Genomic DNA, 17,635 nt, shown 5'->3' on the forward strand with positions numbered 1-17,635 from the left:
AGTCTTTGTGACATTTTTGATGTGTGAGATAAAATTAAGCTCACAGTCAAAAGTCACGCCCAGGTTTTTTATGGATGAAGATGGGTTAAAATCTAACAAGTTTCTCTCTCTGGCATTCAGGACCTACAACTAAAACCTCTGCTTTGTCCTGGTTGAGCTGAAGGAAGTTTGCTGCCATCAAAGACTTAATATCTAAAATGCAGTTAAGAAGGGCATCAATTGGCCTTGTGTCATCAGGAGACACCGCCACATACAGCTGTGTGTCATCAGCATAGCTATGGATGCTGATGCCATGTCTCCTGATGACATCCCCGAGTGGCAGCATGTAAAGATTAAGGATTGGGCCTAAAATCGACCCTTGGGGAACCCCACAGCTGACTTCATGGATTCCCGAGGAACGTGTATCCATACCTACAAAGAAACGACGAACTGTGAGATAAAAACTGAACCACTTAAAAACATTACCAGAGACACTGGCCAGATTCCTGAGTCTATCTAATAAAATTAAATGGTCTACAGTGTCAAAGATAGTGCTAAGATCCAACAAAATCAAGACTGTGAGCTGTTGGGAGTCTTGATTGTACCTGATGTCATTTAAAACCTTTAAAAGGGCTGTGCTGTGGTTCTTCCTAAAACAAGACTGACGCGTCTCTAAAATGTTATTTGTAAGTAAGAAATCACTGTATTGAGTAAAATAGTAAAATCTTGCTTAAAAATGGTAAGTTGGATACGGACGGTAGTTATTAAGAACCTTGGGGTCTAAACTGCTCTTCTTCAGAATGGGCCTCACCACGGCCGTTTTTAAGGCGGCTGGGAAACACCCATCTGAAGAGAGCAGTTGACCATGTTTAAAAGCTGTTCCTCAAAGAACCCATAAAATGATTTAAAAGGTGAGGTAGGAATTGGATCTAAAAGGCAGCTTGTTGGGTTAACTTGGGAGAATACTCCACCAAGCATCAACCAGGGCAAAACAGTCCAGTGATTCTTCAGGTGACGACACCAGTCCAGGTGAGTTAAAAGGTAAACTTTGTAAAGGTAAAAGACTAGATCTGATCTCATTTATTTTGCTTCTGAGGTGGTGGGCATAATCCTCACAAAAGGAGTTAGTGGGTGATGGGTTTTTATTAAAATTGGTGTTTGTTAAAAGGTCGAAGGTGGAGAAGAGGAGTTTGGGGTTATTTTTGTTGTCTCTGATGAGCTTTGAGAAGTAGGAAATCCTTGACCGTTTACCTGTTCGATTGTATGATTTGAGAGGTCACGGAAAATTTCATAGTGAATGGTGAGTTTTGATTTTCTCCACCTCCACTCAGCAATCCTGCAGTTTCTTTTGTGTTCATCAGTTTCTTTGTTCCTCTATGGTGCTGGATCTTTACAATGTGCTTGGTGGGTAGCCTCATGTTCGACATCCCTGCACGAAAGCAAAAGGAAATATCTGCAATTGTTAATATTTATCAGTTAGCATGCTATATTTTTTATTGATCTGGCCTCATACGGCGATTATATGGGGATTTATGTAGCACTTGAACTCAAATGAATTTGACACCTTTGTCTATTATGGGCATACGTCCTCATGATTGATTTTTTTACAAACGTCTTCTTTATTAGATTGATCCGGAATCCTGTGTCTTGCGTTGTTATCCCTAAGAAACAAACAAACAAACAAACAAACAAACAAACAAACAAACAAACAAACAAACAAACAAACAAACAAACAAACAAACAAACAAACAAACAAACAAACACACAAATAAACAAACAAACAAAACTCTGAACTTTGCAGCTCCTCTTTGGATAATTTAGTGCCCCTCCTGTTGCTCCGCTGCCCATTCTGGTCTTTGTCTGTCGACCTCTGCCACTAAGTTGTTTTACTCACTCGTATATCACTCGGACACCCCCTGGCTGTTACTTTCATTTCCCCATCTGCTCATCACCCCCTCTCCCCCCGACTGACCCCCCCCCCTTTAGGGTCTGAAGTGATGAGTTTGTACCTCTCGTTGTTGGTTCTCCAGTCAGGCAGGAAGCCACTCAGGAAGAAAATCTACTGATGCTTCAAACAGGAAACTACAGAGAGACATGCGATGTCTGGCAGGAGGAGCGGCCATATATGATCCTTCCTATGCAAACATGACGTGAGTGTTGAAGATAACAGATAGTATCAATGACCGGTGAATGTCAGCCAGAAGGTTTGTGCAAGATGGTATCAGTCCCATTTCTCAGCAGTCGTCTTATTGGTCCGCTCCAAAGAGCAAAAGTAAATACTCACAACGAAGCAAGTGAATAAAACAAATATGTCAGATTTTAGTTTTTGCAAGAAACCATTTTTTTCTCCTTCATAACATATTTGACATTTTTAGGACATGTTTTGCTCATACTGTTTTTTTTCTGTTTTGAAAAGACGTCATAGCGAGCAACGTATCACTAATCTAATCTGGCATGTAAAGCACTCGGAATGAATATGCACAGCTGTATAACGTGATATACAAGCAGCCCACAGTCATAACCGATTAAAGCAAACAAACTGCCACATATCTATATGCAGTTTAATTAGCAGCTCAGTCTTTGTTTTCAAAGCAAACTAAAGTTTGTTGTTCCAAAAAGACAGAAAAGATGCTGGACTGCTTTGTAATAAAATGATAACACTACATTTAAAAAGAAAATTGTTTTGGGGCATTAAACTAAAAACAAAACACACAACCACAGCATTCAGCAAAGCTCACTAATAAATAGTACTCTATTACCACGGGCCAGATTGTGTGACACCCCTGGTGTAATAAGATACTCAAGGCAATACATACACACACGCTTCCACGTGGTTTCAGTTTTTGGTGAGCTTTGCAAAATCTCACCAATCAGTATCCTGTCTGAACAGGAAGTTTGCGTCTTTTTTTTGATGAAAAACATTCCCTGACCCCGAGATTGAGAACGTGATGAAGCAGGAACATTTTCAGAGAAAATTACCGGTAGTTGTTTATCTTTGTAAATTGACCACGAAAGATGTACATGTGTACATGCAGTGGGAAGAAAACAGCACTTGTGCAGCTGGGGGGAGGGGGAACGACAGAAGAATGACAGAGGAAGTGTCTCAGAGTCAGGAACAGATGCAGGCAGCAGTGTGCAGACTTGTGGTTGGACGGGGTCACGGCTGCAGATGAGACGGACCTTAAGGTCGTGTTTTTCACTGAGCTGTAATGCTTATTCAGCCTTCTCCCTGTGGTGTGTCTGTAGGAGTATCAGAAGCAGCAGCCAGGCCTTGAGGGAACGTTCAATTCTTCCAGCTGCTCTTTCATGTGACTGAACTCTTCTCAGCAGCTCCAGGCTCGGAATCCCCACAGAGGTCTACTTTTGTTTAATATCAAGGTTAAAGAACACAGACATAAAATGCAGCTGAGTATCTAGGTCCTGAGTGTTTGGTTTGCATGGATCAGCCATGAAGAAAAAAACCCCAAACAAACCCAGAGGAACACTTAAAATGGTCCAAAACAAAAACAACAACAACAACAACACTATTTTGTGATCAAGGCCATTGAAAGAGCGCTAATAAGCCAGCAGCTGATGTTCACTAGTCCTGCATCACTTAACATGACTCTGTCAGCAGCTTGTAACCTGTATGTTGGAGACCACATGTCAAAAGATAAATATAACCAGATGTTGTCGTAGACCTGGCTTTCTGTTTTGTAGATTATGTCTTGTTTTTTGTCCCTCATGTCCCTTAAGGTTCATTGTAGTCTAGTGTTTGGCAAATCTGTTTGTATTTCGTCCTTCACAGGTTCAACTGTTTCATGCTGTTTTTCAGATCATTAGTATTATATTTTAGGAGTCCGGATAAGTCACATGTGCATCTTCTCTGATACGTCTTGTCAACTTAGTCTCACCAATTAACAAAACGAGAATGTTTTCAGAGTTACAAAAGCCACATGCACACTGATCCACCTGCTCAGAAAGCATGGGCTGGAATCAGTCTTTTCACTCCCAAAAACCCCAAAGCTTAAAATGAAACCATGAATCTGAAACTGTATGTAACATATTCAAACTTCAGAGTAATTTCCACACAATTTTAAAAAATGAAAGTCTCCCTTGAGATGTGAATTTCAAAATATTTTTCTTCATGGGTTATGACCAGAACCCTAACTGACGTTTGGCTGCTTTCAACCATGTTTGATTACGTTTTTAATGGCAGCAAACCCCCACCGTTATGAAGCTTCTTGTTCATGTGAAACTCTGACTGGCTCACTGCTTCATATCACATCCTGGCAATCTTAAATGCATGTGAGGATGAGTCTTATTTCACCTTGACAGAGAAACAAACTTGTTTTTTCTAAAACACTGTTTTTACTGTTTAAACAGCAGCAGCAGGTTGAATGAAAATATTCCACTGAATATTTAGAGAAGCTCAGGTGCAAAATCACACCAATATCTACCCCTCGAAGAGGTTATGATAATAATACCAAGAGTTAAGAAGGATAATCAGGTCTTCTATCAGGAGAGGAAAGGCACACATCTTAAAGGGAAATGAGGCAACTGGTGAGATTGGTTCAGTCAAGAGATAAAAATTAACATTCATTTTTAAATTCAGATTTCTTTATTTATCAAAGTGAAAATGCATATTGATGAAAATACACACGTAAGAATGAAGCCAGAGATCAGTGTCTGGCAGGTCAATGTCGACCACAGAGAACAGAAAACAAGACAAGTTCACAGTAATGATACCAGCAGGAAGAGATTAAAGTGCAAAACAATTAGCAGATATGCAAAAAAAAAAAAGAAGGAAATACTGATGATTTCCGACCAGAGAAGATATCACAGTCACCAGAATTTAAAATTCTATTGTGCAAAGTGGTGTTTGCTGTTAAGTTAGTGAGAATTTAACATAAATGTGAATCAGGATCCTTTTTCTGAAGCTCGTAGTTTTGAGGTGTAAACCTCACTATATATAGCAATTGTGTAAGTAGTAGTGAGCATGTGTATTCCTGCAACCAGCGCGAGCCCATCTTTTTTTTTTTTCCACATCTAAGCATGCCAGGGGTTATAATTAGTTATAATGATTGGCTGCCTTGATCTAGTGCAGAGGCTATCCGTCTCAGTAGATAAAACATGCCAATTTAATCTTTGACTCGGGGCGGAGGGGGCTTACATGCACTCATTGCTGGACGGATACTGTAGCCACTGTGATGGTGCTGATAAAGATCTATATATATAGATATATTAGCCATAACCAAATGAAAGTAATAGTGAACTGAAGCAAAGACCCACAAGTTTGTATTTAGGTATTTGCAGATGAAAGATCTATAATTCCTCAGGATTTAAGCAGATGATTATAAATGATCTCGCTTCAGAAGCAATTAAACTGCTGCTGATAGGCAGCTGACCTCAAGCTATTTTACCTTATTCATAATACATATGATCCACAAGGTTATGTCATGTGGCTCCTGGCATGAATAAAGTGAGTTTGGGTGCATGCTTAATTAGACTGGAGCCATTTGTTTGCTCATGAGAAAATCCTCCTTGGCTGCAACAACAGAGGAGGAAGGATTGACAGTTGTGTGTGATGATGACAAGCTTAAGAGAGATGAGAAGCTTTCGCCATAATAATTCAGAAGACGCTCCAGGAGTCCAGGCTATCACACTGCTGTGGACGTGTAATATCTTCTTAGCAAACACAACAGAAGCGGCACACAGAGGGGGACGAGATGAGATATGAACTGAATCATGAAGGAAAACAGATCATTTGTCAATAGTGCTTCCCTGAGCGAGGCTGCTTCTTTACATGTATTGCCATTGTCTGGCTGGAACTGTGACTTAATGAACTATTTACTCAAACAAATACGTGGAGCAATACATGGTATCAGAGCCACAATATGAAATATGATTGTTATGAATGAAATCACCTCACAGCATAAATTAAACAAAACATTTGTTTGTTGGTTGCCTTTACATGGAAGCTTCATCAAATAGGAAAGTGTGAATCCTGATTGTAAAATACATTAGAATTGCAGCTCCACATGAGAAAATCTAGTTAACTCAACAAAAACAAATCAACCTATTGGGAAAACGTGCATTGATTCATCACTCTGAATGCTCTGTGCTGTTATGTATACTGTATGATGTCACCAGGATCAATACTTTAGTGCTTACATTATTGAAACTGCCTCATAATTTGGTTTAATGAGAATGGCTCAGTTATTTTGGAGGGAGAGGTCATCCATGCAGAAGGAGCAGAAGTGAGAGATCCAGTTAGATTAACAATGAATGAGTATCTAGACTTCCAATCAAAGCTCCTTGAAAGTTCCTGAGTTACTTTTTTATCTCAAATCTAGATTACAAGTTGAAAAGTCATCTATGTCATTGCTAATGATTGAGCCGCTGTATCCACATGGACAAAGTGTATAATAATAATACACTCATGTATCTAAGTGCAAATCTCCCACTCTTGGTGCTGCATATCTGGCATTGATGGCCATCTCCACCTCGGCCTCCGCTCCTTCACAGTTCATTATTCAACCTCACTGCCATATTCTCTGCTACATAAATGCACAGAATGATGGTCAGCTTTATAGATTTATCTTCTAGATGTACCCGTGGTGAATGATCTTCAGCATGAGAAGCTTATTTATTTATTTATTTATTTATTTATTTTCTTTCCCTTGTCCTGTTCGGCAGCTTGGGCCAACAATATGATGTGATTGAGAGCCTTCGGAGTCAGAACAGTTTTTGGTCTTGCAACAGGGAGAGACCTGGAGTCTCCTCCTGTTGCCTCCTCCTTCAGAAGTTGGCATGGCTGCCGTACACGACCGGGGGGGAACGCACAAAGAGAGAGAGAGAAGAGGGAGAAGAGAAGTTGAGGGGGGAGGGGGGAGGGGATAACATACAATATCATTGTTGTGCTACATATATTGTTTGCAGTTATCACACTGATCCAAATACTTTACAACTGTTATTGGATTAAACCAGCCTGAGCAGCTCTATCTAGACAGTAACATGATTTCTTAGATTAACCAGCCTGAGCAGCTCTATCTAGACAGTAACGTGAAGCAGGAACATGAATTAACAAAGAGGAAACAACAAAAGAGGAACATGATTTTTAGAGTTTAAGCAAATGATGACAGAGAACAAGCAACTTCAGAAGCACCTTTCGTGAGGAGTGGAAGTGTGTGTGTGTGTGTGTGTGTGTGTGTGTGTGTGGTTTGTCCACTGGGTGTGGCCGGAACTGTTGTTGGGGGACCCGTAGCGACACCCCGGGGCCCGAGGCCATCGGGCCCGGACACCGCCACCCCGGCAGACGGCAGCCCTCCAGGCCCGGGGAGACCCCAGCGAACCACCCCAGAGAGCCACGCCCCCGCCCAGAAAGCACCCGACGGAGAATGCAGAGAGGAATCCCCCCCAGGCAAGAGGAGCCCACAAGAGAAGGATAAAGGGCACAGGGCCCCAGGCCCCGACCCAAGCCGCCAAGCCGAGAAAAGGCCGGAGCAGGGCCCCCGGGCCGAGCGGCCCGAGAGCCCCCCCAACTCCGGCGGCGAGACCCGCCGCACCGGGAGCCGGGAGCCGAGGGAACCATAACCCCCGGGAGCCGAAGGGCCGGCTCCCGGGGGTTCCTAGAAGATGTACCACATCTTCTAGATGTACCCGTGGTGAATGATCTTCAGCATGAGAAGCTTATTGCACATTTACATTGTGGTTGTTATCTAAACCCAAGTTACACAGCGGAGTAGGTAGTAAAGTCACAAGTTTGCTAGAATTACACAATCTGTGGGATTAAAAATTGGCGATTTGGGATTGTCATTTAACCTGGACTGGACTGTGCCTGAGCAACGGATGAAAACTCTATTCAGACACAAAGAGAACATGCAAACTCCATCCATCCATCCATCCATCCATCCATCCATCCATCCATCCATCCATCCGTCTATCTAAATGGCATCAAATAAAGTCAAACAAACAATCAAACCAGGTCTCTAAAGCTCTGTTTCCACTGCACAAAAAGTGCAGGGATGGAACGGAGCGGTACGGAGCAGTATGGCAAAGCGTAACCAGAGTCAAATCTGTTGCGCATTTCCTCTGCAGAAAGTAGGTTAAAGTGTAGGCGGGGTTTAGAGCTCCGCAGATATGTGACGTTGCAACAGTAATCTCAGCCGGCGCGGTTGACCTGGACCTTATGAATCCTCTGTTGTTGTTGTTTACATATTCCGCTTTGCACTAGTTGTTTAGTTAACTTTTTGGAGCCGCAGAGCTTCAGCTGCTGTGTTGGTTCCGAGAGAGCGAACGCCGGCCCCCTCAGCAAAGTGCACCGGAGCCACTCCGGCGGCACAAAGCCGGTCGGCTCCGGTGCCGTGTCGTGACACATGGCGGTTCCGAGAGAGTGAACATCGCCCCGGCGCCAAGCCAGTCGGCGCCAGTGGTGCGCTGCTGGATGTGGCAGCCGCAACTTCCATGTTGGGGCAGACATCGTGGACGTGAAGCGAGGATGGACCTCGGGGCTCGGAGCAGCTCACTGTGTGTGGACGCGGTCCGAATGTGATTGTTGTGTTGCATCACGTCACACCAGCAGGTTCCGGAACTCCAGGGTCGGGAAACCGGAGCTCCGGGGCCAACCAGTGTGTGCGGATATGCGGCGGCCCACTCAATGGAGCACCGGGCTGCAATGCGATGTGACACGACGAGCGGACTCGGTAGAGCATCGGTTACGGCCGTAGCGTCTGCTCCAGAGTCCCGGTCTCTGTCCCTGCCTCGTCTGCTCTTTCAACAACCAAAAAAAAACCAACCAGTGCAAAGCTGAATATGTTAACAACAGAGGATTCATACAGCCGACGCATTAAGATATTGAGGGTGTCGTAAATCTCTGATCAATCAGCAAATGGCTCTTCAAAATCAGACCCGTTCTGTAGTCTTGAGTACCCCAACGGAAGGGTGACGGAAAAGCGTCAACCTTTGGAGGGGTTATTTCCGTAAACCTGAACCGTACCGGACCATATCACTCCATTCCTGTACTTTTTGTGCGGTGGAAACGGGGCTTAGTGAAGCAACACAATAGTTTGAGCTGCAAGAATACCCTGACTGTGAAAAGGCTTTGAAACAGAGAGAGGATCTTTGTTTGCGGCTGCATAGCCTTTCCTATTTTTCCTCCTTCGCCCCGGAGACCCGCCGAACCCGCCGCTGCTCCGTCGTCGCCTTCAACCTGCATCCAAAGTCTCCAGCCAAGCATGAGATGGTTGTATAAAAATGTTATCGCACGTACTGCTGCCCTCTTAGGGGCATCCTGCCAGGCGAATGCTTCGAATGCTTCAGTGATGACCCATGCCACCCCCCCCCCCCCCCCCCCCCCTTCCATCCACACACACACACACACACACACACACACACACACACACACACACACACACACACACACACACACACACACACACACACACACACACACACACACACACACACACACACACACACCAACTGGTCGTCACACTTGGCTGACCGCAGAGAAAGACCAGTTCATTCCCAGCCACTAATGGCTGCCTCTAGGCAGCCAGAAACAGGAAGTCATATATACAGTAGATTCTGGGAGGAAATATATATATATATATATATATATGAAGGAAGCTGCCCTTTGCTGTTGCTGACCATTGTTCAAACAGTTTTGAGGTGGATACATCAGGTATTAAAATAAGAGTCGAATTAATGGATCAGGCTCGTGGGCCAACACCGGCCTGCAAGAGGCTCCAAGCCAGCCATCAAACCACCAAGCAAATGGAACACATTTCAAAGAAACCAGAATTTTTTTACTGACAAATCTCTTAAGAATAACGGACACGACACAACTCTGAGACCGGAGCTGAGATATCAGTGATGCTGCAGTGAAAGATACCAGCCTCTGAGCCATGCTATCAGAGGCAGTTTGTAAAAACATGCATAATGCAACTGCTATAGGAAGTGTTTTTTATTAGTTCTTTTTTGACATTTCACTGTTTTTTGCACCAGAAGGTTTCACTAAAAATGTCTTTATGTTGAGATTGTAGTCATTCTTGGTCGCTGCACCACAACAAATAAAAACTTAAAAGAATAAATTGAAAGGTTATTATAGCACTATTTTACCAGTATAGCCCACTCAAGCTGAAATTGGCCTGCATGTGAGTTGAAATGTTTGACGCTCCAGTTTTAGAGCATCAGCCGTAACTTGCAGGTGGAATCAGTCACAACAACAGCAAAACAGTAGGAGAGAAATGTTTTTAAATCTTTACAAACCTTATGAAGAGATATTAACCTGGTTTTGTAAAACACCTCAAGACCTTAAAAGACAGCACTGAATATCGTTTACTTCTCTGTCAACAAATCCCATGAACAAAACAAAAAATAAAATAACCTGATAGTACTAAATATTGCCTGCTGAATATTGTTTACTCCTCTGTGACACAGAACTCCGATGTTGTCCAAAAACTAATAAAAACACATGAATAAATCATGCTGTTATGCTGGCTCCCTTTATTGCCACAAACACTGACAGTGTAGTTTATTTTGAATAAATCTCACATATACCATCCCGGTGACATAGAAAGTCATTAGTGTTGTACTTTGGAGGAGAAAATTGCCCCCAATAGATCATTTTTTAATTTAATGTTTGCTGGAAACTGCATTGCCCAGCTGCTTTAGAAAATTACTGAACCTTCAAAGAATTCAAATAAATAATAACTCATTTACATTACAAATTAATGATTCATTTTAAACATTTATATCCTCAGTCAGAATCAATCATTTTAGGCCAGTTGGACCTTTACAAAAAGCACCATTTTCACAGGTGGCTGGGTTTTACCCCATAATAACAGACAGCATATAACTAAAGACACTTTTAAGAGATTTGAGTAAACCAGGTTCCACTTGATACTTTTTAAAAAAGCTCCAATCATTTCTATTTCCCTGTTTTTAACAATTTAACTACATTTCTCACATTTGGACTGCCTGTTTGATTAATTCTAAGGTCCAATTGCAAAACTGTTAGGTGCAAAATGGTTTAGTGGCAAACTGACTCACATTGTAGAAGAGCAGAAATACAGATACAAAATAAGACTTTGACGAAAGTGTTGATTTTATTCATTGAGTCAAGCACATGTACTTAAATGTACTTTAAGACCACAAAGAAGTCAAATTGAATGTTTCAACCGTAGTTTGTGGGTTGGCATGTTTTTAAAACCGTTGAAAGTATCATTAATAAAACATACTGTATTAGGCCTAAGAGATTTCAGTGCAAAATAACATGATACATTTCAATTTTATTTTTATTCTTATAGCAACAAATACAACAGTAATTTCAAGGCACGTTTAGAGAGAAAAACAAATATTCCACATGAGCAAGCATAAGTGATGAGCGAAAGGAAAAAACTCCCATTTAACAGGATAAAACCTGCAGAACCAGGCTGGAGACTTTCTGATGTTCTGGTTGGGGTTTGAGGATAGAAAGAGAAAGATAAACCATTAATGTAATAGTCAGTGACGTTTCTAGATGTAAATACTTGGTGGGGCAAGATTTTATTGCAGGTCTAGTGACACCACTGAATTCCAAAGTAAAGTGGGTCCACAACCTTTTAGCCACAACATTATAAAAACCATATACAGTAGGTGCTGAACCCGTAAAAACATGTTGAGCCTTTGAGATATCGAAAAAATAATTAAACAAAAAAATAAAATTGTTGTCATTAAACAGTACTTGACCCAGGTATTGTTGATAGTATAACAGAAGCTTAACCACTCAACCACCAGTAAAGCTGTGATTCCATGAGATTTTTAGAAAGTCTTCCTCACCGTGTAATTAAATACCACTCGTTACCTTCACTTTCTCCACTAAAGTAAAAGTTTTAAACTTGTACTGGTAAATAATCGACCTAATGTTTTGATTCTTAACTATTTGTTAGCTGTAGCTGCTAACAAACTGGTATTTGTGAGACTCACTCCGGTTCTGTGAAGCTCCGCCTCTATCAGCGCCAGCCAATCAGCTCTGAGCATCTAAATGACGTTGTTAGTGGGGCTTCGGGCTTCAAGCCCCACGAGGCATCAAAATCACGTGAACTGAATGAACGGAGCCACAGCCACAGCCTGAGCATCTGCACTTTCACTTTACTGCATCCAATACACACTGCATGGTGAGAGAGGGGCGAGCCACACTAATGCACCATCGGTGTGGATCAGGAGGAAACAACCTGGAACCGCAAGAGGAGACCAAGAACCAGGGAGTACAGTCCTCACACAGTAATTATATGCTACAGTATATAAGAAGAAGTCTTATTCACAGACAAGAAAATATTGTAGATAATCTTAAAGAGTTAATAGTATACTTTGCATGCAGTCCTTTCTGATGACACCAGGTGAGGCTCAGCCCCACCTGCCCCTAATGACCAGTCGCCCCTGGTAATAGTGAAACATGGGAAGAAGCTCTGTGTAGATCTCCCAGCAATCTAAACCTATAGCAGCTTAACTAGAAAATGTCCCGAGTGGCCATGAACCAAACCAATGTGAGCCACAAACATAAACCAAATGAGAACAAGCTTGAAATTAGAACATAATGTCACATCTTTATGCGAAATGATCAGACACTTTCAAACAAAAGTACAGAACAATTAGCACTTTCAAATAAAAAGTCTCTCTCGGAACCAACATGGAAGTTTCCTAAAATTAAATCAATATCTTTCCTTTAAAACACATTAAGTTTATTCATGTCACTTATTGTAGTCAAGGCCGTTGAACTTCCGACTCGTTGTCATACCTCTTAAATCAAGTCGTTGTCTGTAGAGGTTCAAATACTGTAAGTCGCCCAGCGGGAAATTAAATCGAGCTAAATTACTGCATCTCACCTCATGGTGAACTCATGGTTCAGTCAAATGTCATTCTCTGCAGGCTCTTATCCACATAGTTTTTATTTGCCTTGCAAATATGCAAGTTGTCATGCGTCTTACAAATTATGTGGTTACAATACTTGTTCAGTCTGTTTTTCAAAAAGCTTGTACTATGCATCATTCATTGGAAAACCTATTTTTGTTATTTGACTGTATGGTGACATGCTCATGTTGATAATCTGCTGTGTGTGCAACCATGATTACATAGGTTGATGGATATATGGAGGTACAGTTATTTATATGATGCTTGATTGGGATGAACTCACTGTGTGCGCATTTCATTCAGCTTTCATTATGAAAGGTGAACACAATTTTCTATAAGTTATTGTCAAGGCGCATGAGGATGGACCCAAACAAGGACTCCCAAGGTTCCATGAAAATAAAGTTTGTCGAAAAAGTCCAGGGAACACAAGGAAATGGAAACAACAAGACGAGGCGCCGCACAACAGGGGTTTAAATACACAGGGAAGGCAGGGAGACCACAGGTGAAGAACATGAGGTGAGACACATAGGGGCAGATAGACACAGAGACCTGACAATAGCCCCCCCATATCAAAATATATAACATTTTGTTAAATTAATTGGTGCAATAAAAATCTGCACAGTCATACTAGATGAATGCCTAACTTAGGTGTCTTTAATTTCAACCAGGTTTTAACACTACAATAGTTATAATTTCTAATTTATCATGTTATGTAGTTGTGATACATTATACAATGCTTTTAAAACTTTTGTTCCTCCTGTCAGAAAGAAAAAAAGAAAGAAAGAAAAAAAGGAGAAAAAGAGAAAAAAAGGAAAAAAAAAAAAAAAGAAAAGGAAAAGGAAAAAAAGAGAAGAAAAAAACTAAATTTTTCATTTGTTGCGGGGCCAAGCAAGGGTTGGGAGGATTTTCCTTCAAAATAAAAAAACACGAGTTAACCATGAGTGCACATATGTGAGTATGCAGTTCGTTTAGTTTTGTTTGTTGTGTATTTATTTGTTTAATTTCACTTTATTTAGTTAATTTGTGTTGTGTTCATTGTTTTATGATCAAAGAGAACTGGGGCGGGTTTAATGTAGAAGGTGGGAGAAAATGTCACATTCTTCGATTGTACTTTAGTGTAGCACTATTCTTTTCTGACAATAAATAAGAATGGAAACAAAAACAATATTTGTTCCGTATTTATTGATACTTGAGTGTATAAATAATAACAACAATCCATCAAATCTTTTTTGTGAACACAAAGTCACTTCACATAGGAGAAAGATAAATAAACAAATATACAGAAATAAAGAAGGTAACAATAAAAAAAGCGGTTAAGGAAAAGCAAGTTTGAACAGGTGAGTTTTGAAGTTGTGTGATGAGTCAGTCTTCCTGATGGGATGAGGGAGGGAGTTCCAGAGGGCGGGGGCGGCAGCTGCAAAGGCAACAATCAAAAACAACATCATCTGAATGTTCTCAGTCGACTCTGCCGCCAAACAACTCAGCAAGCCTGTTCAGGCTGACGCTTTAATGAGAAAGTCATAATATTACTCCTCCTGCCTCAACTGTCTCGACAGCACACCCTGCCACTCTGCAGCAGGCTGTGATGCGTCTTTGTTCAAAACTCAGTTATTGTTTAACCAGCCATTATATATACATTTATATACGTTAACTTTAACGGCACTGTTATCTTGTTGTTCAAAACTCGGTTAACTTTAACCGGGTGTTATCTTGACGTTAAAGTCAACACACCTCCAGACCTCCAGTAACTGTTTAACAGTGGTTAACTCTCACCATGGCGTTCACTGGCAGCGCTGCGTTCATGATACCAGTTCAACAAAGGAAGGATAGGGTGGAGCGTGGACTGAACTTTGATATAAGTCAATACTTTAATGAATAGTTATGGAGCCCCAGAGTGGCCATAGAAAATAGATATTGGTGTTTTCTAACTAAAGCATGTTAAACTCACCTTGATCCACAAAGAGAGGATCTAATTCTCAGCAGCTCTGAATCATGTCTCCCTTCTTTACCATAAATAAAGGAGGTTGGGACTTATTTTTCAGCATTTGGGCATTCCATAGTGAATTTCTGCTCCTTTCACTTTATTTCTGGACGTGTCTGAATCAAAAGCTTCAACATGGAGGAATGGAGGTGTAGAATGATAGAACGCTGCTCTACAACCGTTTCTAATAGCAACCTACATAAACACACTGATTAAAGTTCTCTTTCACATGAAGCCAATAAAAGGCTCATTTTATGGCTAAAAACATCCAAGCTTTCATTTACAGTAGTTTGTAGTTTGTTTAGTAGTTACTGATGAAACAAAGGTATTGTTTTATTATAAAGAAGTTCTGTGGAGCGTCTCATGGTGGAGCAACACAGCCTCATGCAGACCCTCTTTGACGGCGATGTTAACTAACGGGACGACTAACCCTGTTTTAAACAACACATATTTAACGATCGGTGAGCTAATGGCGGGTTAAGGATTTAACCAGCGGTTGGGGCTTAACCAGTGGTTAAAATAACCCAGTTTTGAACAACTGGGCCCAGATCTCTTCCTCTTCCTCATCTTCGTCCTCCTGTTCGGGCTTCTCATTGTCTTTCCTCTCTGAGGATTGTCTGGTGGTATGCATTTCATACATCCCACTTTAATGTCTGCTATCTGCTGGGCATTGTTCAGTAAAGCTGTGGGAGTCTTATTGTGCTCTGGGCTGCGTCTTCATCTGCTTCTGCAGTTTATTGTGAAGCTGTAGCTGTTTTGCAGATTCATTTAAAATAACAACAAAAAAAAAAACCCTTGTTGGATTCAATGATACAAATGTTGAATGTGTTTTAGCTCATGGCTTTTTAAAAATAGATGTTTGGCAGAGAAAATGGTAACGAAAAACAAAAAAATCATCTTATGCAACATTTGTTCTTGTGCTGGACTTATAAATATCGTTTGCCAGCTGGTTTTCTCACACTCCAGATGATATATGAGATGTCAGGTGAACATTTTTGTTGAAAGGTAACCCTGAGAGTTGTTGTTTTTATGTGGCAGGTTTCCAATCATCCCAGAGATGATTCAAGATTTCAGCCTGATAAAAAAAACTAAATGCTCCTCCACCTTTTTTCTTTTCTTTTTTTAGTTAGTTAACACGTGAAACACTTCTGAAATACAGCACTGCTTAAATTTCCGCTGAGTACAGGAAGAGTTTACAGTCCCATTTACTTGATGTTTCAAGGGGAAAAACATCATGTTTAGAATTTTTGTTTCATGTATGAATTTACATGGCAGCGTTTTGAAAATGATGTCCATTTACATGGAAAGTGCAGAAATAATATTAATAATGATATTAATAATGATATTAATAATAATGATAATGATGATGATGATAATGATGATGATGATAATAATGAGAAAAATAAGAATAAGAATAAAACTATGTAGTTTTTCTGTCGGGCCACTAGTGGGTGCTGTTTGTTTTTTCTAATGAAACCAAACACATGTGCGGAGAACAATATGCTATAAACATAAACAGGGCTGACATTTCTATGGACATCTATAAAACTATCAAGTCCCAGGAAAATAAGGACAGAGAGTCCTGACACTTGTTGTTATTGTCCATCTACTTGCAGAAGGAGTATTTACTTCGGCAGGTTCCGCCGTCTTCGCGTAGATGAAGTCTCGTATCCGTCCACCGGTCGGCTCCCAGTTTTCAAGAGTCTTTCACTGTGATGCATTGAAGCTCTTCCAAAGATGCCACGGATTATTCTCCTGTGGCAGAGTTCCTCTCTTCCCAAACGCTTTCAGAAGGATTCAGGCCAGGACTCATCGCTGGCCACTTTAACTCCGTCTGTCTTTCCTCTTTTAACTGTTCCTTTGCCTTGCTGGATGTCTCTTTTGGCTTGTTGTCTTGTTCAAAGACCTACAAGCTTCACCTGCAACTCAGCTTTCTGTCACCAGGCAACACGTCTCCTTTCACGTGTTGAATGTTCAGATTTGATCCTAAAAAAAATTGATAATAAATTCAGTCCGTCCATTACCTGAGGCAGCCGAGCAGCTCGACCGCATGATCCAATTTCTTTTACAGTGAGAAGGCTGCACTTATTTTTATATCTTCACAGACAACGATTGGTGGACGACATATATGATAAGAAATACATCGATGTACTTAAGCAGACATTTCATTTGGAAATAATAAAGTTTTAAACAACAATATGAATCCTGTTCTGTGTCATTGCTGATGATTAAGCTGCTGACACATTGTGCTACCATGGACCAGCGGTTCAAGATGCCTTCATGAAAGCCTTGCTTATCAATCAAGTATTTTCACTTGTGTACATTTTCAAAACCTTCTTACTTAACTAAATTATGCTTTCCCCTCCTCATTGCTTTTTTTTTTTTTTTTTTAACGCAACTGTCTGTATTTCTACTGAAATGAATAATGTAAGTACCTCTGCCACCTCTGGTGGACTATAAACAGAGCGGATATGCTGCATCCCTGAAGAGCTCTACTTAGACTCCATGAAGGTGTTTTTCTTTTTCTTTTTCAAAAACACAAGTCTTACATTTTCCTCTTTTAATTTCAGTTCTTTCTGGGTTTTCTCCCACTGAGTCCTACTTTGTTCGGCGTGTTGTGTGTAGATGTTACAGGCTGCAGCACCACTGCATTTGGCCCGAGACATGATTGATTTCGTCCTGTTCTAATAGGGATGCATCAGTAGAAAACTTGAAAGCAACTTGACGTTTTCTGAAAGAGGAGTGAATATTTCCTGTTCCAGGACACACAATCTTCTGCTTCATTTATATTTGTTTGGTCCT

Source organism: Lipophrys pholis (genome assembly GCF_963383615.2).
Source record: "Lipophrys pholis genome assembly, chromosome: 13".
NCBI classification, from domain to species: Eukaryota; Metazoa; Chordata; class Actinopteri; order Blenniiformes; family Blenniidae; genus Lipophrys; species Lipophrys pholis.